Below are 23,557 nucleotides of genomic sequence, written 5' to 3' on the forward strand. Positions count from 1 at the left end.
AGACACCAGATAGACTCCATGTAGACTCCCAGTAGACTCCAGGAAGACTCCCAGTAGACACCAGATAGACTCCAGGTAGACTCCCAGTAGACTCCAGGTAGACTCCCAGTAGAACCAGATAGACTCCAGGTAGACTCCCAGTAGACACCAGATAGACTCCAGGTAGACTCCCAGTAGTCACCAGATAGACTCCAGGTAGACTCCAGGTAGACTCCAGGTAGACTCCAGGTAGACTCCAGGTAGACTCCCATTAGACTCCAGGTAGACTCCCAGTGGACTCTAGGCAGACTCCAAGTAGACTCCAGGTAAACTCTCAGTAGACTCCCAGTAGACCCCAGGTAGACTCCCAGTAGACTCCCAGTAGACTCCAGGTAGACTCCCAGTAAACTCCAGATAGACTCCAGGTAGACTCCCAGTAGAACCAGTAGACTCCAGGTAGACTCCATATAGATTCCCAGTAGACTCCAGGTAGACTCCCAGTAGACTCCAGGTAGACTCCCAGTAGACTCCAGGTAGACTCCAGGTAGACTCCCAGTAGACTCCAGGTAGACTCCCAGTAGACACCAGATAGACTCCATGTAGACTCCCAGTAGACTCCAGATAGACTCCAGGTAGACTCCCAGTAGTCACCAGATAGACTCCAGGTAGACTCCCAGTAGACACCAGATAGACTCCAGGTAGACTCCCAGTAGACACCAGATAGACTCCAGGTAGACTCCCAGTAGACACCAGATAGGCTCCAGGTAGACTACAGGAAGACTCCATGTAGACTCCCAGTAGACTCCAGGTAGACTCCCAGTAGACACCAGATAGACTCCAGGTAGACTCCCAGTAGACACCAGATAGACTCCAGGTAGACTCCCAGTAGACACCAGATAGACTCCAGGTAGACTCCCAGTAGACACCAGATAGACTCCAGGTAGACTCCCAGTAGACTCCCAGTAGACTCCAGTAGACTCCAGTAGACACCAGATAGACTCCAGGTAGACTCCCAGTAGACACCAGATAGACTCCAGGTAGACTCCCAGTAGACACCAGATAGACTCCATGTAGGCTCCCAGTAGACACCAGATAGACTCCAGGTAGACTCCCAGTAGACACCAGATAGACTCCCAGTAGACTAGACCAGGTAGACTCCAGGTAGACTCCCAGTAGACTCCAGGTAGACTCCCAGTAGACTCCAGTAGACTCCATGTAGACTCCCAGTAGACTCCAGGTAGACTCCCAGTAGACTCCAGTAGACTCCAGGTAGACTCCCAGTAGACTCCAGGTAGACTCCCAGTAGACACCAGTAGACTCCAGGTAGACTCCCAGTAGACTCCAGTAGACTCCAGGTAGACTCCCAGTAGACTCCAGTAGACTCCAGTAGACTCCAGGTAGACTCCCAGTAGACTCCAGTAGACTCCAGGTAGACTCCAGTAGACAGGTAGACTCCACGTAGACTCCCAGTAGACTCCCAGTATACTTCAGGTAGACTCCCAGTAGACTCCAGGTAGACTCCCAGTAGACACCAGTAGACTCCAGGTAGACTCCCAGTAGACTCCAGGTAGACTCCCAGTAGACTCCAGTAGACTCCAGGTAGACTCCCAGTAGACTCCAGGTAGACTCCCAGTAGACACCAGATAGACTCCAGGTAGACTCCCAGTAGACTCCAGGAAGACTCCCAGTAGACACCAGATAGACTCCAGGTAGACTCCCAGTAGACTCCAGGTAGACTCCCAGTAGACACCAGATAGACTCCAGGTAGACTCCCAGTAGACTCCAGGAAGACTCCCAGTAGACACCAGATAGACTCCAGGTAGACTCCCAGTAGACACCAGATAGACTCCAGGTAGACTCCCAGTAGAACCAGATAGACTCCAGGTAGACTCCCAGTAGACACCAGATAGACTCCAGGTAGACTCCCAGTAGACTCCAGGTAGACTCCCAGTAGACACCAGATAGACTCCAGGTAGACTCCCAGTAGACTCCAGGTAGACTCCCAGTAGACACCAGATAGACTCCAGGTAGACTCCCAGTAGACTCCAGGTAGACTCCAGGTAGGCTCCAGGTAGACTCCAGGTAGACTCCCAGTAGACTCCAGGTAGACTCCCAGTAGACACCAGATAGACTCCAGGTAGACTCCCAGTAGACTCCAGGTAGACTCCCAGTAGACACCAGATAGACTCCAGGTAGACTCCCAGTAGACTCCAGGTAGACTCCCAGTAGACTCCAGGTAGACTCCAGGCAGACTCCCAGTAGACTTCAGGTATTCTCAAAATAGACTCCCAGTAGACTCCTGGTAGAATCCCAGTAGACTCCAGGTAGACTCCCAGTAGACTCCCAGTAGACTCCAGGTAGACTCCCAGTAGACTCCAGGTAGACTCCCAGTAGACTCCAGGTAGACTCCCAGTAGACACCAGATAGACTCCAGGTAGACTCCCAGTAGACTCCAGGTAGATTCCCAGTAGACACCAGATAGACTCCAGGTAGACTCCCAGTAGACTCCAGGTAGACTCCCAGTAGACACCAGATAGACTCCAGGTAGACTCCCAGTAGACTCCAGGTAGATTCCCAGTAGACACCAGATAGACTCCAGGTAGACTCCCAGTAGACTCCAGGTAGATTCCCAGTAGACTCCCTGTAGACTCCAGGTAGACTCCCAGTAGACTCCAGGTAGACTCCCAGTAGACACCAGATAGACTCCAGGTAGACTCCCAGTAGACTCCAGGTAGATTCCCAGTAGACACCAGATAGACTCCAGGAAGACTCCCAGTAGACACCAGATAGACTCCAGGTAGACTCCCAGTAGACTCCAGGTAGACTCCCAGTAGACTCCAGGTAGATTCCCAGTAGACACCAGATAGACTCCAGGTAGACTCCCAGTAGACTCCACGTTAAGTTACTGACATATTTTTGCTCATTCGTTATTTCATGAATTTTGAAGTTTCTTCAGCTATGAACTCTGGGTTACAAAAAGGAAGAAATTTATAAAACATAAATAAAAATAGAGAAGTTTAAATTATTTATTGGTTTTATATTTATCTTGATTCATCTTAATAATTAACTTATTATGTTGAAATTCAACAGTAAATTTTATGGAAAGATGTTGACTGTATATATGATGATCAGTGGAACATTGTTGTCCCAGAATGTTCCATGAACAAGTTGTTCAGGACTGCTGAGAGTCAACTTCACATTGTTGTCTCAGAATGTTCCATGAACAAGTTGTTCAGGACTGCTGAGAGACAACTTCACATTGTTGTCCCAGAATGTTCCATGAACAAGTTGTTCAGGACTGCTGAGAGTCAACTTCACATTGTTGTCCCAGAATGTTCCCTGAACAAGTTGTTCAGGACTGCTGAGAGACAACTTCACATTGTTGTCCCAGAATGTTCCATGAACAAGTTGTTCAGGACTGCTGAGAGTCAACTTCACATTGTTGTCCCAGAATGTTCCATGAACAAGTTGTTCAGGACTGCTGAGAGACAACTTCACATTGTTGTCCCAGAATGTTCCATGAACAAGTTGTTCAGGACTGCTGAGAGTCAACTTCACATTGTTGTCCCAGAATGTTCCATGAACAAGTTGTTCAGGACTGCTGAGAGTCAACTTCACATTGTTGTCCCAGAATGTTCCATGAACAAGTTGTTCAGGACTGCTGAGAGTCAACTTCACATTGTTGTCCCAGAATGTTCCCTGAACAAGTTGTTCAGGACTGCTGAGAGTCAACTTCACATTGTTGTCCCAGAATGTTCCCTGAACAAGTTGTTCAGGACTGCTGAGAGACAACTTCACATTGTTGTCCCAGAATGTTCCCTGAACAAGTTGTTCAGGACTGCTGAGAGTCAACTTCACATTGTTATAATAAACTTGTGAGAGTAAAACTCACCTTTTAAACTCAAACTTGGCAGCAACACCGCAAAGTTTAATAATGTGAGTGAGTGTTGGTACACACAATGTTAACACCACAAAGTTTAATAATGTGAGTGAGTGTTGGTACACACAATGTTAACACCACAAAGTATAATAATCTCAGTGAGTGTTGGTACACACAATGTTAACACCACAAAGTTTAATAATCTCAGTGAGTGTTGGTACACACAATGTTAACACCACAAAGTTTAATAATCTCAGTGAGTGTTGGTACACACAATGTTAACACCACAAAGTTTAATAATCTCAGTGAGTGTTGGTACACACAATGTTAAGTTACCCACATCTTCACACAGGAAGTTTAATAAGTCGTCATCTGCTTTATTAATATTATTATTATAATCAAGGGGGAAGCGCTAAACCCGGAGGGGAAAGATGTTGAAGGCATTCAGGCTTAGTTCGGGGAACTGGAGCACTGATCCAATTCCCTAAATCAAGAGCCACTCACCATCATCAAGGAACCTTCCTTGATGGGTCGTCAACTGGAACTTTGGTGAACAAAGAATAACATCAAAACAAACTATATTGTAATTATTTAAATTATTCATTGTCCTTAATTTATCAACTAAATCAATGTTATTTTAAACATTAAAGTTAGAAACTTAAGTTGTGCTCAGTATATCTACCAGCTGTTTGAAGTTGTAATAAAGTGAACTTATAGTGGTAACAATGGTTCTTGCTGGATAATTTGTAATAAACTGAACTTATAGTGGTAACAATGGTTCTTGCTGGATAATTTGTAATAAACTGAACTTATAGTGGTAACTATGGTTCTTGCTGGATAATTTGTAATAAACTGAACTTATAGTGGTAACTATGGTTCTTGCTGGATAATTTGTAATAAACTGAACTTATAGTGGTAACTATGGTTCTTGCTGGATAATTTGTAATAAACTGAACTTATAGTGGTAACAATGGTTCTTGCTGGATAATTTGTAATAAACTGAACTTATAGTGGTAACAATGGTTATTGCTGGATAATTTGTAATAAACTGAACTTATAGTGGTAACTATGGTTCTTGCTGGATAATTTGTAATAAACTGAACTTATAGTGGTAACTATGGTTCTTGCTGGATAATTTGTAATAAACTGAACTTATAGTGGTAACTATGGTTCTTGCTGGATAATTTGTAATAAACTGAACTTATAGTGGTAACTATGGTTCTTGCTGGATAATTTGTAATAAACTGAACTTATAGTGGTAACAATGGTTATTGCTGGATAATTTGTAATAAACTGAACTTATAGTGGTAACAGTGGTTCTTGCTGGATAATTTGTAATAAACTGAACTTATAGTGGTAACTATGGTTCTTGCTGGATAATTTGTAATAAACTGAACTTATAGTGGTAACTATGGTTCTTGCTGGATAATTTGTAATAAACTGAACTTATAGTGGTAACAATGGTTATTGCTGGATAATTTGTAATAAACTGAACTTATAGTGGTAACTATGGTTCTTGCTGGATAATTTGTAATAAACTGAACTTATAGTGGTAACTATGGTTCTTGCTGGATAATTTGTAATAAACTGAACTTATAGTGGTAACTATGGTTCTTGCTGGATAATTTGTAATAAACTGAACTTATAGTGGTAACAATGGTTATTGCTGGATAATTTGTAATAAACTGAACTTATAGTGGTAACAATGGTTCTTGCTGGATAATTTGTAATAAACTGAACTTATAGTGGTAACAATGGTTCTTGCTGGATAATTTGTAATAAACTGAACTTATAGTGGTAACAATGGTTCTTGCTGGATAATTTGTAATAAACTGAACTTATAGTGGTAACTATGGTTCTTGCTGGATAATTTGTAATAAACTGAACTTATAGTGGTAACTATGGTTCTTGCTGGATAATTTGTAATAAACTGAACTTATAGTGGTAACAATGGTTCTTGCTGGATAATTTGTAATAAACTGAACTTATAGTGGTAACAATGGTTCTTGCTGGATAATTTGTAATAAACTGAACTTATAGTGGTAACAATGGTTCTTGCTGGATAATTTGTAATAAACTGAACTTATAGTGGTAACAATGGTTCTTGCTGGATAATTTGTAATAAACTGAACTTATAGTGGTAACAATGGTTCTTGCTGGATAATTTGTAATAAACTGAACTTATAGTGGTAACAATGGTTCTTGCTGGATAATTTGTAATAAACTGAACTTTTAGTGGTAACAATGGTTCTTGCTGGATAATTTGTAATAAACTGAACTTATAGTGGTAACAATGGTTCTTGCTGGATAATTTGTAATAAACTGAACTTATAGTGGTAACAATGGTTCTTGCTGGATAATTTGTAATAAACTGAACTTATAGTTAACAATGGTTATGGTTCTTGCTGGATAATTTGTAATAAACTGAACTTATAGTGGTAACTATGGTTCTTGCTGGATAATTTGTAATAAACTGAACTTTTAGTGGTAACAATGGTTCTTGCTGGATAATTTGTAATAAACTGAACTTATAGTGGTAACAATGGTTCTTGCTGGATAATTTGTAATAAACTGAACTTATAGTGGTAACAATGGTTCTTGCTGGATAATTTGTAATAAACTGAACTTATAGTGGTAACAATGGTTCTTGCTGGATAATTTGTAATAAACTGAACTTATAGTGGTAACAATGGTTCTTGCTGGATAATTTGTAATAAACTGAACTTATAGTGGTAACAATGGTTCTTGCTGGATAATTTGTAATAAACTGAACTTATAGTGGTAACAATGGTTCTTGCTGGATAATTTGTAATAAACTGAACTTATAGTGGTAACAATGGTTCTTGCTGGATAATTTGTAATAAACTGAACTTATAGTGGTAACAATGGTTCTTGCTGGATAATTTGTAATAAACTGAACTTATAGTGGTAACAATGGTTCTTGCTGGATAATTTGTAATAAACTGAACTTATAGTGGTAACAATGGTTCTTGCTGGATAATTTTTAATAAACTGAACTTATAGTGGTAACTTGCTGGATAATGGTTCTTGCTGGATAATTTGTAATAAACTGAACTTATAGTGGTAACTATGGTTCTTGCTGGATAATTTGTAATAAACTGAACTTATAGTGGTAACTACGGTTCTTGCTGGATAATTTGTAATAAACTGAACTTATAGTGGTAACTATGGTTCTTGGTGGATAATTTGTAATAAACTGAACTTATAGTGGTAACAATGGTTCTTGCTGGATAATTTGTAATAAACTGAACTTATAGTGGTAACAATGGTTCTTGCTGGATAATTTGTAATAAACTGAACTTATAGTGGTAACAATGGTTCTTGCTGGATAATTTGTAATAAACTGAACTTATAGTGGTAACTATGGTTCTTGCTGGATAATTTGTAATAAACTGAACTTATAGTGGTAACAATGGTTCTTGCTGGATAATTTGTAATAAACTGAACTTATAGTGGTAACAATGGTTCTTGCTGGATAATTTGTAATAAACTGAACTTATAGTGGTAACAATGGTTCTTGCTGGATAATTTGTAATAAACTGAACTTATAGTGGTAACAATGGTTCTTGCTGGATAATTTGTAATAAACTGAACTTATAGTGGTAACAATGGTTCTTGCTGGATAATTTGTAATAAACTGAACTTATAGTGGTAACAATGGTTCTTGCTGGATAATTTGTAATAAACTGAACTTATAGTGGTAACAATGGTTCTTGCTGGATAATTTGTAATAAACTGAACTTATAGTGGTAACAATGGTTCTTGCTGGATAATTTGTAATAAACTGAACTTATAGTGGTAACAATGGTTCTTGCTGGATAATTTGTAATAAACTGAACTTATAGTGGTAACAATGGTTCTTGCTGGATAATTTGTAATAAACTGAACTTATAGTGGTAACAATGGTTCTTGCTGGATAATTTGTAATAAACTGAACTTATAGTGGTAACAATGGTTCTTGCTGGATAATTTAATACAAACACATATGGTAAAGATGGGTCGGTCATCGTCAAATGTTTAAGTTTATCTAAGTTTGCAATAAGTATCTCTTTAATCTAAGTCTTAGATGGTACACGAGATCATTAATTTTTGATGGTGCATGGGAAGCTGTCAGCATGACCCCAGGGATACATGGGAAGCTGTCAGCATGACCCCAGGGATACATGGGAAGCTGTCAGCATGACCCCAGGGATACATGGGAAGCTGTCAGCATGACCCCAGGGATACATGGGAAGCTGTCAGCATGACCCCAGGGATACATGGGAAGCTGTCAGCATGACCCCAGGGATACATGGGAAGCTGTCAGCATGACCCCAGGGATACATGGGAAGCTGTCAGCATGACCCCAGGGATACATGGGAAGCTGTCAGCATGACCCCAGGGATACATGGGAAGCTGTCAGCATGACCCCAGGGATACATGGGAAGCTGTCAGCATGACCCCAGGGATACATGGGAAGCTGTCAGCATGACCCCAGGGATACATGGGAAGCTGTCAGCATGACCCCAGGGATACATGGGAAGCTGTCAGCATGACCCCAGGGATACATGGGAAGCTGTCAGCATGACCCCAGGGATACATGTGAAGCTGTCAGCATGACCCCAGGGATACATGGGAAGCTGTCAGCATGACCCCAGGGATACATGGGAAGCTGTCAGCATGACCCCAGGGATACATGGGAAGCTGTCAGCATGACCCCAGGGATACATGGGAAGCTGTCAGCATGACCCCAGGGATACATGTGAAGCTGTCAGCATGACCCCAGGGTTACATGGGAAGCTGTCAGCATGACCCCAGGGATACATGTGAAGTTGTCAGCATGACTCCAGGGATACATGTGAAGTTGTCAGCATGACTCCAGGGATACATGTGAAGTTGTCAGCATGACTCCAGGGATACATGTGAAGTTGTCAGCATGACTCCAGGGATACATGTGAAGTTGTCAGCATGACTCCAGGGATACATGTGAAGTTGTCAGCATGACTCCAGGGATACATGTGAAGTTGTCAGCATGACTCCAGGGATACATGTGAAGTTGTCAGCATGACTCCAGGGATACATGTGAAGTTGTCAGCATGACCCCAAGGATACATGTGAAGTTGTCAGCATGACCCCAGGGATACATGTGAAGTTGTCAGCATGTCCCCAGGGATACATGGGAAGCTACCAGCATGACCCCAGGGATACATGGGAAGTTGTCAGCATGACCCCAGGGATACATGGGAAGTTGTCAGCATGACCCCAGGGATACATGGGAAGTTGTCAGCATGACCCCAGGGATACATGGGAAGTTGTCAGCATGACCCCAGGGATACATGGGAAGCTACCAGCATGACCCCAGGGATACATGGGAAGTTGTCAGCATGACCCAAGGGATACATGGGAAGCTACCAGCATGACCCCAGGGATACATGGGAAGTTGTCAGCATGACCCCAGGGATACATGGGAAGTTGTCAGCATGACCCCAGGGATACATGGGAAACTACCAGCATGACCCCAGGGATACATGGGAAGTTGTCAGCATGACCCCAGGGATACATGGGAAGCTACCAGCATGACCCCAGGGATACATGGGAAGTTGTCAGCATGACCCCATGGATACATGGGAAGCTACCAGCATGACTCCAGGGATACATGTGAAGTTGTCAGCATGACCCCAGGGATACATGGGAAGCTATCAGCATGACCCCAGGGATACATGTGAAGTTGTCAGCATGACCCCAGGGATACATGGGAAGCTACCAGCATGACCCCAAAGCTACATGTGAAGTTGTCAGCATGACCCCAGGGATACATGGGAAGCTACCAGCATGACTCCAGGGATACATGTGAAGTTGTCAGCATGACCCCAGGGATACATGGGAAGCTGTCAGCATGACCCCAGGGATACATGGGAAGCTGTCAGCATGACCCCAGGGATACATGGGAAGCTGTCAGAATGACCCAAGGGATACATGAGAAGCTGTCAGAATGACCCAAGGGATACATGGGAAACCGTCAGAATGTCCCAAGGAATACATGGGAAGCTGTCAAAATGCCCAAGGGATAGATGGGAAGCTGTCAGAATGACCAATGGATAAATGGGAAGTTGTCAGAATGACCCAAGGGATACATGGGAAGCTGTCAGAATGCCCAAGAGATACATGGGAAGCTGTCAGAATGCCAGGGGATACATGGGAAGCTGTCAGAATGCCCAAGGGATGCATGGGAAGCTGTCAGAATGCCCAAGGGATACATGGGAAGCTGTCAGAATGCCCAAGAGATACATGGGAAGCTGTCAGAATGCCAGGGGATACATGGGAAGCTGTTAGAATGCCCAAGGGATACATGGGAAGCTGCCAGAATGCCCAAGGGATACATGGGAAGCTGTCAGTATGCCCAGGGATGATAAATTAGACACATGTGCAACTCTTGGGTATCTTTATTGCGGAAACGTTTCGCCACACAGTGGCTTCATCAGTCCATACAAAGGAGAATCTTGAAGAACAGGAGGAGAATGAGGTAATCAGTCCCTCAACCTTGAGTCGATGTGGTCAGTCCATCAATCTTGAATAGAATACGGCATACGTGCGGAGAAGGAGCTTATAAACCGTTGGTAGGAGAGGTGCAGCAGACATAGGTATTGTCACATTTGTTCAATGTGGAAGTAGGTCGTGCCCAAGATTCTCCTTTGTATGGACTGATGAAGCCACTGTGTGGCGAAACGTTTCCTCAATAAAGATACCCAAGAGTTGCACATGTGTCTAATTTATCAACATGTCGGTTCTCTGAACCATTCATCTACAAATGTCCAGGGATACATGGGAAGCTGTCAGAATGCCCAAGGGATACATGGGAAGCTGTCAGTATGCCCAGGGATACATGGGAAGCTGTCAGAATGCCCAAGGGATACATAGGAAGCTGTCAGTATGCCCAGGGATACATGGGAAGTTGTCAGAATGCCCAAGGGATACATGGGAAGCTGTCAGTATGCCCAGGGATACATGGGAAGCTGTCAGAATGCCCAAGGGATACATGGGAAGCTGTCAGTATGCCCAGGGATACATGGGAAGCTGTCAGAATGCCCAAGGGATACATGGGAAGCTGTCAGTATGCCCAGGGATACATGGGAAGCTGTCAGAATGCACAAAGGGAACAGAGAAACAAAACTGTTAGGAACCCCTCATCTAAGATATTCACTTTATCTTGGTAATCAGTTTCTTTTAAAATTACTAATATTATGTCTATAAAAATCTCAGATAACATTACTTTTGTTCAACATAAAAAATTTCTGTCAGTAATTTCTTGAATAACACTTTGTTGTGGCAGGATATTATTGTTATTATTATTGTGTTGCACGAGACAAACATCTTGTCGAAGCCCCAACAACACTGATACTTAACAACAACACTGATACTTAACAACAACACTGATACTTAACAACAACACTGATACTTAACAACAACACTGATACTTAACAACAACACTGATACTTAACAACAACACTGATACTTAACAACAACACTGATACTTAACAACAACACTGATACTTAACAACAACACTGATACTTAACAACAACACTGATACTTAACAACAACACTGATACTTAACAACAACACTGATACTTAACAACAACACTGATACTTAACAACAACACTGATACTTAACAACAACACTGATACTTAACAACAACACTGATACTTAACAACAACACTGATACTTAACAACAACACTGATACTTAACAACAACACTGATACTTAACAACAACACTGATACTTAACAACAACACTGATACTTAACAACAACACTGATACTTAACAACAACACTGATACTTAACAACAACACTGATACTTAACAACAACACTGATACTTAACAACAACACTGATACTTAACAACAACACTGATACTTAACAACAACACTGATACTTAACAACAACACTGATACTTAACAACAACACTGATACTTAACAACAACACTGATACTTAACAACAACACTGATACTTAACAACAACACTGATACTTAACAACAACACTGATACTTAACAACAACACTGATACTTAACAACAACACTGATACTTAACAACAACACTGATACTTAACAACAACACTGATACTTAACAACAACACTGATACTTAACAACAACACTGATACTTAACAACAACACTGATACTTAACAACAACACTGATACTTAACAACAACACTGATACTTAACAACAACACTGATACTTAACAACAACACTGATACTTAACAACAACACTGATACTTAACAACAACACTGATACTTAACAACAACACTGATACTTAACAACAACACTGATACTTAACAACAACACTGATACTTAACAACAACACTGATACTTAACAACAACACAACAACAACACTGATACTTAACAACAACACTGATACTTAACAACAACACTGATACTTAACAACAACACTGATACTTAACAACAACACTGATACTTAACAACAACACTGATACTTAACAACAACACTGATACTTAACAACAACACTGATACTTAACAACAACACTGATACTTAACAACAACACTGATACTTAACAACAACACTGATACTTAACAACAACACTGATACTTAACAACAACACTGATACTTAACAACAACACTGATACTTAACAACAACACTGATACTTAACAACAACACTGATACTTAACAACAACACTGATACTTAACAACAACACTGATACTTAACAACAACACTGATACTTAACAACAACACTGATACTTAACAACAACACTGATACTTAACAACAACACTGATACTTAACAACAACACTGATACTTAACAACAACACTGATACTTAACAACAACACTGATACTTAACAACAACACTGATACTTAACAACAACACTGATACTTAACAACAACACTGATACTTAACAACAACACTGATACTTAACAACAACACTGATACTTAACAACAACACTGATACTTAACAACAACACTGATACTTAACAACAACACTGATACTTAACAACAACACTGATACTTAACAACAACACTGATACTTAACAACAACACTGATACTTAACAACAACACTGATACTTAACAACAACACTGATACTTAACAACAACACTGATACTTAACAACAACACTGATACTTAACAACAACACTGATACTTAACAACAACACTGATACTTAACAACAACACTGATACTTAACAACAACACTGATACTTAACAACAACACTGATACTTAACAACAACACTGATACTTAACAACAACACTGATACTTAACAACAACACTGATACTTAACAACAACACTGATACTTAACAACAACACTGATACTTAACAACAACACTGATACTTAACAACAACACTGATACTTAACAACAACACTGATACTTAACAACAACACTGATACTTAACAACAACACTGATACTTAACAACAACACTGATACTTAACAACAACACTGATACTTAACAACAACACTGATACTTAACAACAACACTGATACTTAACAACAACACTGATACTTAACAACAACACTGATACTTAACAACAACACTGATACTTAACAACAACACTGATACTTAACAACAACACTGATACTTAACAAATTTCCTATTGGCTAAAGAGATTACAGAATATTGAATTTTTATCTGTAACGTATGTAAAAGATACAATTAATTAACCTGTGTAAATTCACGCAATGCAAATTTAACATCAATATATATAAAAAAAATTCAGATTTTTACGTATGTTACTAACAAATATTTAACTTTCATTCTGCCTCTATATTTGTGTAATCCCATTTATTTTCTATTCCTTATAAAAGGGAATTATTGGTTGGATATTTCTCTGAGCTTGTTGGGTAAGTTTGGCATCACAGCAGCATTTGCCATCGTGTTGATCTACTCTGCTGAGATCTTCCCAACTGAGTACCGCAGTGTGGCACTTGGTGCTTGTTCCATGTGTTCTCGTCTTGGTGGCATTCTGGCACCATTCATTGCTTCTCTAGTAAGTCATTACCTCTTATTTATTAAATATGCAAATTTTAAACATTCATGGATTAATTAAAGTACTACGATTTTTTTTTAAATTTTCACTTAGTTTATCTTTGATATATACCACACTGTAGAGTTTATTAATTTTCGTTTCCGTTCCGTCAAACTTGGTGTACTAAAATGGTAAAAATAAAAAAATATTGAAATCGCTGGAAACAGCGCCATAACTGGAGAATGACTTATCCGATTGTCTTCAAATTTTCACCAATTGTTTGGGTGTTTATATATAATTAATGTTAGTCAGGTTTGCATTTATTTGGGTTCGGGAGACTTTACCAGCTCTTGCTATACTATAAATTGATATATATAGCTTGTAAAATATCTCTCCATTTATCTTTAAGTTCTTTTGTTTTCTTTGAAATTAAATAGCCAGTCGAGGAAGAGATGAGTTAGAGATGAGATTAATGGGTTGATTATAAGAATTTGTTGTGTGATAATATAAGAGTCTTCTACATGGCGTCCTCCCGTGCATGTCTGTAGTAACTTTGTGGAAATAAGTATTCAGATGGTTCTGGGATTTTTAACCTTACGAAGGAAAATTTTTCCTACTGTTATGAACATTCTTAATAACATTATCGTTTATTACTCTAGTACGTCTTATTCAATCTGTTTATAATGTTCACTGCTTGTGTAATGTGTCTTGGGCAAGATTGATGGTAATATTTGCACGAGTGGTGCACCATACACAGCTTGTGTTATGTGTCTTGGGCAAGATTGATGGTAATATTTCCTGAAAAGGGAAATTAGATTTAAAAACTGATCCCAAATGGACAAACAGTTCATTAAAATATCTCATTGGTCAAAAGAGAGGCATATATAGGCATATCAAAAAAGGGGATGGGCAGTTAAAAAATCAATGTATTCAATTAAAGAGAGAAATAAAAAAAAGGAATAAGAAAAGCAAAAAGGGATTATGAGGCTAAGGTCGCAAGGGATTCAAAGACTAACCCGAAAGGGTTCTTTCAAGTATACAGAAGTAAGATTAGGGACAAGATTGGCCCACTTAAGAGTAACTCTGGTCAGATCACTGACAGTGATAAGGACATGTGTGAAATTTTCAATACTTACTTCCTCTCACTTTTTATTCAGGAAGATACTAGCGAAATTCCAGAAATAATAGATTACGTAGAACAGGACGATAATAAACTATGCACGATTGCGGTAACTAGTCACATGGTCCTCAGACAAATACAGAAATTAAAACCTAACAAATCCCCAGGCCCTGATGAACTGTTTGCAGGAGTTTTAAAGGAATGTAAAGAGGAACTTAGCATACCTTTAGCTAATCTTTTTAACATATCACTACAAACTGGCATAGTGCCTGATAAGTGGAAAATGGCAAATGTAATACCTATTTACAAGGCAGGTGACAGGTTCTTGGCTTCGGACTATAGACCAATAAGCCTTACCTCCATAGTGGGAAAATTTATGGAATCAATAATTACCGAAGCAATTTGCAGCCATTTTGAAATTCATTAATTGATTAATGAATCACAACACGGTTTTACAAAGGGGTGTTCGTGTCTTATGAATTTTGTAATTTTTTTCACTAAGATATTTGAGGAGATAGACCATAGTATAAGAACATAAGAAGTAACATTACAACAGGCCTGCTGGCCTATGCATGGCAGGTCCAATTCTCCCACTTTCTTAAGCCAATGCCTTGACCTAGTGAGGTCAGTCACGTCACTTAATTAAGGGAGGAGCACGGTATCCGTCCCAGTAGCACAAGCCAGTCAGCTCAAACTACACAATGTTTTAGCTTCTACAACTGTACTCGGGAGTTTGTTCCACTCATCCACAACTCTATTACCAAACCAGTGCTTTCCTATATCCTTCCTGAATCAGATTTTTTTACAATTTAAACCCATTGCTGCGAGTCCTGTCTATGCTACATATTTTTAGCTTGCTATTTACATCTTCATAAAATCTTGTTTTCCCTTTATGCACCTCAACAATTACCCCCTAATTCTACACATTTTTAGAGATAGCAGAATCATGGTTCTCAGTCTATCCTCATAGGGAAGATTTCTGATACATGGGATCAACTTTGTCATCCACCTCTGTACGTTTTCCAGAGCATTTATGTCCATTCTGTAATACGGTGACCAGAACTGAGCAGCATAGTCTATATGAGGCCTAACCAAGGATATATAGAGTTGAAGAACAACCTGAGGACTTCTATTATTTATACTTCTTGATATGAAGCCAAGAATTCTGTTAGCTTTATTGCGAACACTAATGCACTGTTGTCTTGGTTTTAGAGTACTTCTTACCAGAACTCCTGAATCCTCGCAATCCATAATATTAAGATCTACATTATTTAGTTTATATATGACATGGTTATTATCCTGTCCAACATTTAGAACTTTGCATTTGTCAATATTAAACTGCATCTGCGACTTCTCCGACCATTCGATCAGTCTATTCAAATCATCCTGGAGTGCTCTAATGTCCTCATTATTATGAATTGGGCGGCCTACTTTAGTGTCATCAGTAAATTTGCTTATGTCGCTATTTATTCCCTCATTTATGTCAATTATATAGATTGTGAACAACAAGGGGCCCAACACGGACCGCTGTGGAACTCTGTGATGTGCTCCCATTCTGATTTCTCTCTGCTGCCTATTTGTCAACCATGCCTCTACCCAGGAAAAAAATTTCTCCTGGTATTTCGTGAGCCCAAAGTTTTCTCAACAGCCTCTGATGTGGAACTCTATCGAAAGCCTTACTGAAGTCCATATATACAATATAATATTCAGTACCATGATCTACCTCCTCAGATACCTTAGTGAAGAAAGTTAGTAAATTCGTAAGACACGAACGCCCATTTGTAAAATCGTGGTAAGATTCATTAATCAATTTATGCCTTTCAAGATGGCTATGAATTTCTTCGACAATTATTGATTCCATAAATTTACCAACTATGGAAGTAATATTTATTGGTCTATAGTTCGAAGCCAAGGACCTGTCACCTGCCTTGTAAATAGGTATTACATTTGCCATTTTCCACTTGTATGGCACTATGCTAGTTTGTAGTGATATATTGAAAAGATTAATCAAAGGTTTGCTAAGTTCGTCTTTATATTCCATTAAAACCCTTGCAAACAATTCGTCACGGCCTGGAGATTTCTTAAGTTTTATTTTATCTATTTGTCTGAGGACCATGTCACTAGTTACTCTATTCGTGCATAGTTGATTATCGTCCTGTTCTACATAATTTATTATTTTGGGAATTTTGCTAGTATCTTCCTGAGTAAGAACTGAGAGGAAGTAGGTGTTGAAAAGTTCACACATTTCCTTATCACTGTCAGTGATCTGACCAGAGTTACTCTTAAGTGTGCCAATCTTGTCCCTAATCTTACTTTTGTATACCTGAAGGAACCCTTTTGGGTTAGTCCTCGAATCCCTTGAGACTGTAACCTCATAATTCCTTTTTTCTTTTTTTATTCTTTCTTTTTTATTTCTCTCTGTAATTGAATATATTGATTTCTTAACTGCCCTATCCATTCTTTTGATCCACCTATATGTGCATCTCTTTTGAGCTATGAGATATTTTAATGTATTGTTCACCTATTTGGGATCATTTTTGTTAAATCTAATTTCCGTTCTTGTGAGAAAAGTTATCCGCGCAGCCAGTACTATGCTCTGAAATACGTCACATTGGCAACAAACCCTACTTACCTGACACAAGCGGAAATCTGGGACAGCAACTCGATTGCAGTTACCTGGGTAATTCCATGATATATTGAAACTAAGTGATTTGCGATCGCTTTCCCCAAGCTCATCACTAACCTCAAAATTATTATCTAGTGATTCGTTGTTGACAAGAACCAAGTCAAGCAGGTTGTTTCCTCTAGCTGGTTCTGTCAAACACTGTTTTAAAAAGCAGTCATAAGCCATATTAAGAAAGTCACTAGACTCACGATTTCCTGTCACATTGATCCAATCAAATTGTCTAAAGTTAAAATCTCCCATTAACACAATATTTTCATATCTAGACACCTTATGAATTTCGTTCCATAGCAGCGTACCACACTCCCTATCATGGTTTGGGGGCCTATGATATTGTGTAAATAGACTTCAGTAAGGCATTCTATCAGAGGCTGTTGAGGAAACTTAAGGCACACGGAATAGGAAGAGAAATTTTTTCCAGGGTAGAGGCATGGTTGACAAATAGTCAGCAGAGATAGCATAAATGGGGAGAAATTAGAATGGGGGAACGTAACAAGCGGTGTTCCTCAGGGGTCAGTGCTTGGCCCTTTGTTGTTCACAATTTCCATAAACGACATAGATGAGGGAATGAATTGCGACATAAGAAAATTTTCTTATGACACCAAAATAGGCCATCCAATTCATTCTAATGAGGACACTAGAGCACTCCAGGATGATTTGTATAGACTGACGCAATGGTCGGAGAAGTGGCAGATGCAGTTTAATATAGACAAATGCAAAGTTCTAAATGTTGGAAAGGATAATAACCATGCCATATGTAAACTTAATAATGTAGATCTTAATATTACTGATTGCAAAAAGGATTCAGGAGTTCTGGTTAGCAGTAATCTGAAACCAAGACAACAGTGCATTAGTGTTTGCAATAAAGCTAACAGGATCTTTAGCTTCATATCAAGAAGCATAAACAATAGAAATCCTCAGGTTGTTCTTCAACTCTACTTATCCTTGGTTAGGCCTCATTTATATTATGCTGCACTGTTCTGGTCACCGTATTACAGAATTGATATAAATTAACTGGAAAACGTACAGAGGAGGATGACAAAGTTGATCCCATGTGTCAGAAATCTTCCCTATGAGGACAGACCGAGGCCCTGAATCTGCACTCTCTAGAAAGGCGTAGAATTAGGTAAGATATAATTGAGGTGTATAAATGGAAAATAGGAATGAATAAAGGGGATGTAAATAGCGTGTAAAAAATATCTAGCCTAGACAGGGCTCGCAGCAATGGTTTTAAGCTGGAAAAATTCAGATTCAGGAAGGATATAGGAAAGTACTGGTTTGGTAATAGAGTTGTGATGAGCGGAACAAACTCCCAAGTACAGTTATAGAAGCTAAGACGTTGTGTAGTTTAAAAAATAGGTTAGATAAATATATGTTTGCTTGTGGGTGGGTGTGAGTTGGACCTGACTAGCTGGTGCTACTGGATCAGATGCCATGCTCCTTCAGGTCAACTCCACTTAGGAGCTGACCTGACTGGGCGGGACTTTGGTCTAAGCCGGGTGTTGACATGGGCCTGCCTCACATGGGCCAGTAGGCGTGCTGTAGTGTTCCTTCTTTCTTATGTTCCTATGAAAGAAACGAGGGGCGTTGATGGAGCCCCTGGGAGATACGGACAAAAATGATTACCAATTTCAGTGGCAACTTCAAGGGGGTTTGTTACAGTGTCACCTGGAACCCGAGGAATGGGACCGGCTCTGTAGAGTATTTGCCACTCAGTTTCCATACTTTTTTTCAGACTACATTCATAGAGAAAGCCGAAGTGACGATAGAATCATAAATCTATCAACAAGTGCTTTTAGCTTCACAACCGCAGGCAACCGCTGTCATCCGCTTAAAATTGAAGGGTCACCCTGTGATTCTACAGTAACGATATCAGTCCCATGCAGCGTGTTTCAAATGTACTGCACAAGTAAGAGATCACAAAGGCAAGCAGTTCTGAGAATGCCTGCGCGAGGGTTGGGGTATAGAATGTGAAGCTGCGGTTAAAAATTGGGTCGAAAATAGGTGTAACAGCTGATCATAAGACGAAGAAGGATTCTTACTATAAGCAGTTTGACGCAAGTACTGGTTCAGTTTGCTGGGTTAAACTGTAAGAGTGGGCTTCGAGGAGGAGGGGAATATGAATGGGAAGTAAAGAGGATTGGAAAATGATCGCTGTCATGTAAATATGGGAGTACAGACCAGGTGAAGTCTAGTGCAGTTGATGAAGAGCAGATTGAGAGATCGGTGCAAGAGATTAAGTACAAGGGCCAAAACTGGTGCGTGACCCGTATTTAAAACACGAAGAGGGAGATAAGTGAGAAAAGCCTCTAAGTGAATGCCGTGAGTGTCACAGTGAGACCCCCAAGAGGAATTGGCGAGCATTAAAGTCGCCTAATAACAGAAGTGGTGGCGGTAATTGAGATACCAGAGACTCAACATCTGGAATAGATAATGCCTGAGAAGGAGAGAGATACAAAGATCAGACCACATACTACTTATTCAAGTAGATGCTCACTACAGAGTAATGCAGCGAAGTATGAACAAAGATATAATGGTATGGTATACCGGTGCATACAAGAAGTGTACTTTCATTAAAGTTTCCATCAGGAAAAGGAATCGATGACTATAATAACACATAGCCCGAGATGGGATGGATAACAGCAGAGCATAATTTAGGTTCATGTAAACAAAAACAAACAGGGGAAAACTGGGAGAGGAACACCTGAAACTCACCCCAGTTATCTATTAGGCCTCAGGTATTCCAATGTAGATAAGCCAAGATTTGTGAATTGAAGGATACAGGAAATATAAAGCAGTAGGAATCTATGAACTGGAAGGGTTAGTAGAGTCCACATGTGGAGGCAGCAGAAAACGAGTAAGCAGCAAAGAGTTGTGCAAATGGAGTAGAAGACTGAAGATGAACGATGGGAAGTGGATCAGCGTCCCTCAATGGTTTAGTTTATTATTATTATCACACTGGCCGATTCCCACCAAGGCAGGGTGGCCCGAAAAAGGAAAACTTTCACCATCATTCACTCCATCACTGTCTTGCCAGAAGGGTGCTTTACACTACAGTTTTTAAACTGCAACATTAACACCCATCCTTCAGAGTGCAGGCACTGTACTTCCCATCTCCAGGACTCAAGTCCGGCCTGCCGGTTTCCCTGAACCCCTTCATAAATATTACTTTGCTCACACTCCAACAGCACGGCAAGTATTAAAAACCATTTGTCTCCATTCTCTCCTATCAAACACGCTCACGCATGCTTGCTGGAAATCCAAGTCCCTCGCACACAAAACCTCCTTTACCCCCTCCCTCCAACCTTTCCTAGGCCGACCCCTACCCCGCCTTCCTTCCACTACAGATTGATACACTCTTGAAGTAATTCTTTTTCGTTCCATTCTCTCTACATGTGCAAACCACCTCAACAACCCTTCCTCAGCCCTCTGGACAACAGTTTTGGCAATCCCGCACCTCCTCCTAATTTCCAAAACTACGAATTCTCTGCATTATATTCACACCACACATTGCCCTCAGACATGACATCTCCACTGCCTCCAGCCTTCTCCTCGCTGCAACATTCATCACCCATGCTTCACACCCATATAAGAGCGTTGGTAAAACTATACTCTCATACATTCCCCTCTTTGCTTCGAAGAACAAAGTTCTTTGTCTCCACAGACTCCGCTCACCCTTTTCCCCTCATCAATTCTATGATTCACCTCATCCTTCATAGACCCATCCGCTGACACGTCCACTCCGAAATATCGGAATACATTCACCTCCTCCATACTCTCTCCGTCCAATCTGATATCCAATCTTTCATCACCTAATCTTTTTGTTATCCTCATAACCTTACTCTTTCCTGTATTCACTTTTAATTTTCTTCTTTTACATACCCTACCAAATTCATCACCTAAACTCTGTAACGTCTCTTCAGAATCTCCCAAGAGCAGTGTCATCAGCAAAGAGCAACTGTGACAATTTCCACTTTGTATGTGTGATTCTTTATCTTTTAATGGTTTAGTATCCTCAGTATATTCGGATATAACTTCGAGTGTTTCAGAGGATAAGAAAGTTGCACATGGCACGACATTCGAGATAGAAAAGGGAGGGTGAGTTAAGATCGGGGCGACAAAGGAAGTTACCAATGAAGGGGGGATGAGAGATTTGAGTTAACTTGGGAAGAAACTTGGGAGGGGACAAGAGAGGAGGTGACTGTACGAGGGGAAGGATGAATCTCCACACTTGTAACAGAGCTAGTAAGAGGTAAAGAACTAGATTCTGAGATAGGAAAGGAAAAATGTCCGAGAAAGATAAGTGAAAGAGAGGTTAAAGATTTACACTTTAGTAATGTTTTGGACTTTGGAGAAGTAGAGGGGCGAAGGGGAGGAGCTGTTGTGCGAGGTCTTGTAGACATAGAAACTTACAAGCGAGATGATTTGAGAACAATATGAGGTAGGGATCTCGGAGTCCAGGACTGCAAAAGAGTTAGATGCTGGGGCAACTGTGGAAGATGTGACCACAGAGGAGACTGTGGGAGTTGGGACCCCAGAGGTTGGTGGCTTCTTAGTAAGTCTAGAATAAGAAATATGGCGAAATCTCCCTTGGAGGCAATGGATTTCTCTTTCATTTAAGTAAACTTTGCAGCGACGAGAAGAAGATGGGTGAGCTTCATTACAATTAAGGCAAGAGGGAAGGAGACTGAAAGATATATTGGTATGATCTTCGTCACCACTGACTGGGCACTCTGCCATGGATAGCCAAAACTCCAGCAATTTCTACACTGTTGTGGTGTAGAAATCACCTGTCGGACTTGTAATTGGTGTCCCTCAATATATACTGAGGAAGAAAGCTAACGGCAGTGAAAAGTTAAGCAAGCTACATTTCAAGGGTAGCGTCTACGCCCACTGGCAGGTAGTACATATGTCTCTACTTTGAGAATTGGGAAGTCTTGGAGCTCAAGTTGTTCCAGAATGTCTTCACCACATGCCTGGAAATCACGCTGAACAATGGTATGAGTTAGAACGACGGCATCACTACAAGAATTGTTTCTGAACTGTTACTGGAATAGCATCTATGGTGGTAAGGAGATAAAGATCGTAAGTTTGGCCATCATTATGTACCGTGACGATGCGTGCACCACTCTTGAAAGCATGAAACGAAATATTTCGACTAACATGACGTAGGAGCGCCTTGCTGATACTATGATCAGAAAGAGTCTGAGAAAGATGTTGGCTGCAGAGTAAAAAACTTAGTCCATTGTTTGCTATGATGTGAAGTATGTAAAGGGAGAGATTGTTGAATTGGTCATTTATGAGTAAGTGGCATTCGAAGTAGTGTCATCAGAGGAAGGTCGTGGTCATTTAGATGTGGGGCCAGAGGTGGTCCATTTTGAGGAAGGCAAGCAATCTGAAAACCGCTACACCATATGGGATGAAGCCGGAAGCATAGTCAAAGATATGCGGAGGTCGGATGTGTCAAAGGAGTCAGGCCGAGCCTTGGTATCAGGAGCGTGCGACAGAATGTCACCAGCAGAAGATACAGGGACGTTAGAAAGGTATAAAGGATGGTCTGGTAACGAGGCAGGGTCGTATGAGGGTGCTGCTATAGAAAGAGGCCCAGGAGGAGCAGTTTCATTGATTTGGGACTCCATGGTTAGGTCTCTCTTTTCTTTTTTTGTTTTTATAAAAAAAAGAAAGGAAAAATGAAAGAAAAAAAAAGGGGGGGGTAGGTGGTGGGGTAGCTCCTAGGAGGAATGAAAGGGCCAAAAATCCCCCTCCGCACGCAAGAGAACCTCAGCGCAGCCGGTAGTGCAGATGTGGCAGGAAACCGTGCCATACCTGACCCTTCATGCCAGTAAACCAGAAATCCTGGATAGCAACCTCCCATCTACCGAGCCATCTTAGCAAACAAAAGAGAGGGCGGTC

At 40.5% G+C, this 23,557-nt stretch overlaps 1 pseudogene; it reads left to right on the plus strand.

The window, feature by feature from the left end:
* The window catches only part of LOC138851168 (organic cation transporter protein-like), a 233,101-nt pseudogene that overhangs the window by 203,789 nt on the left and 5,755 nt on the right, over positions 1–23,557 (plus strand).

Source organism: Cherax quadricarinatus, unplaced genomic scaffold (assembly GCF_038502225.1).
Source record: "Cherax quadricarinatus isolate ZL_2023a unplaced genomic scaffold, ASM3850222v1 Contig51, whole genome shotgun sequence".
Classification (NCBI taxonomy): Eukaryota; Metazoa; Arthropoda; class Malacostraca; order Decapoda; family Parastacidae; genus Cherax; species Cherax quadricarinatus.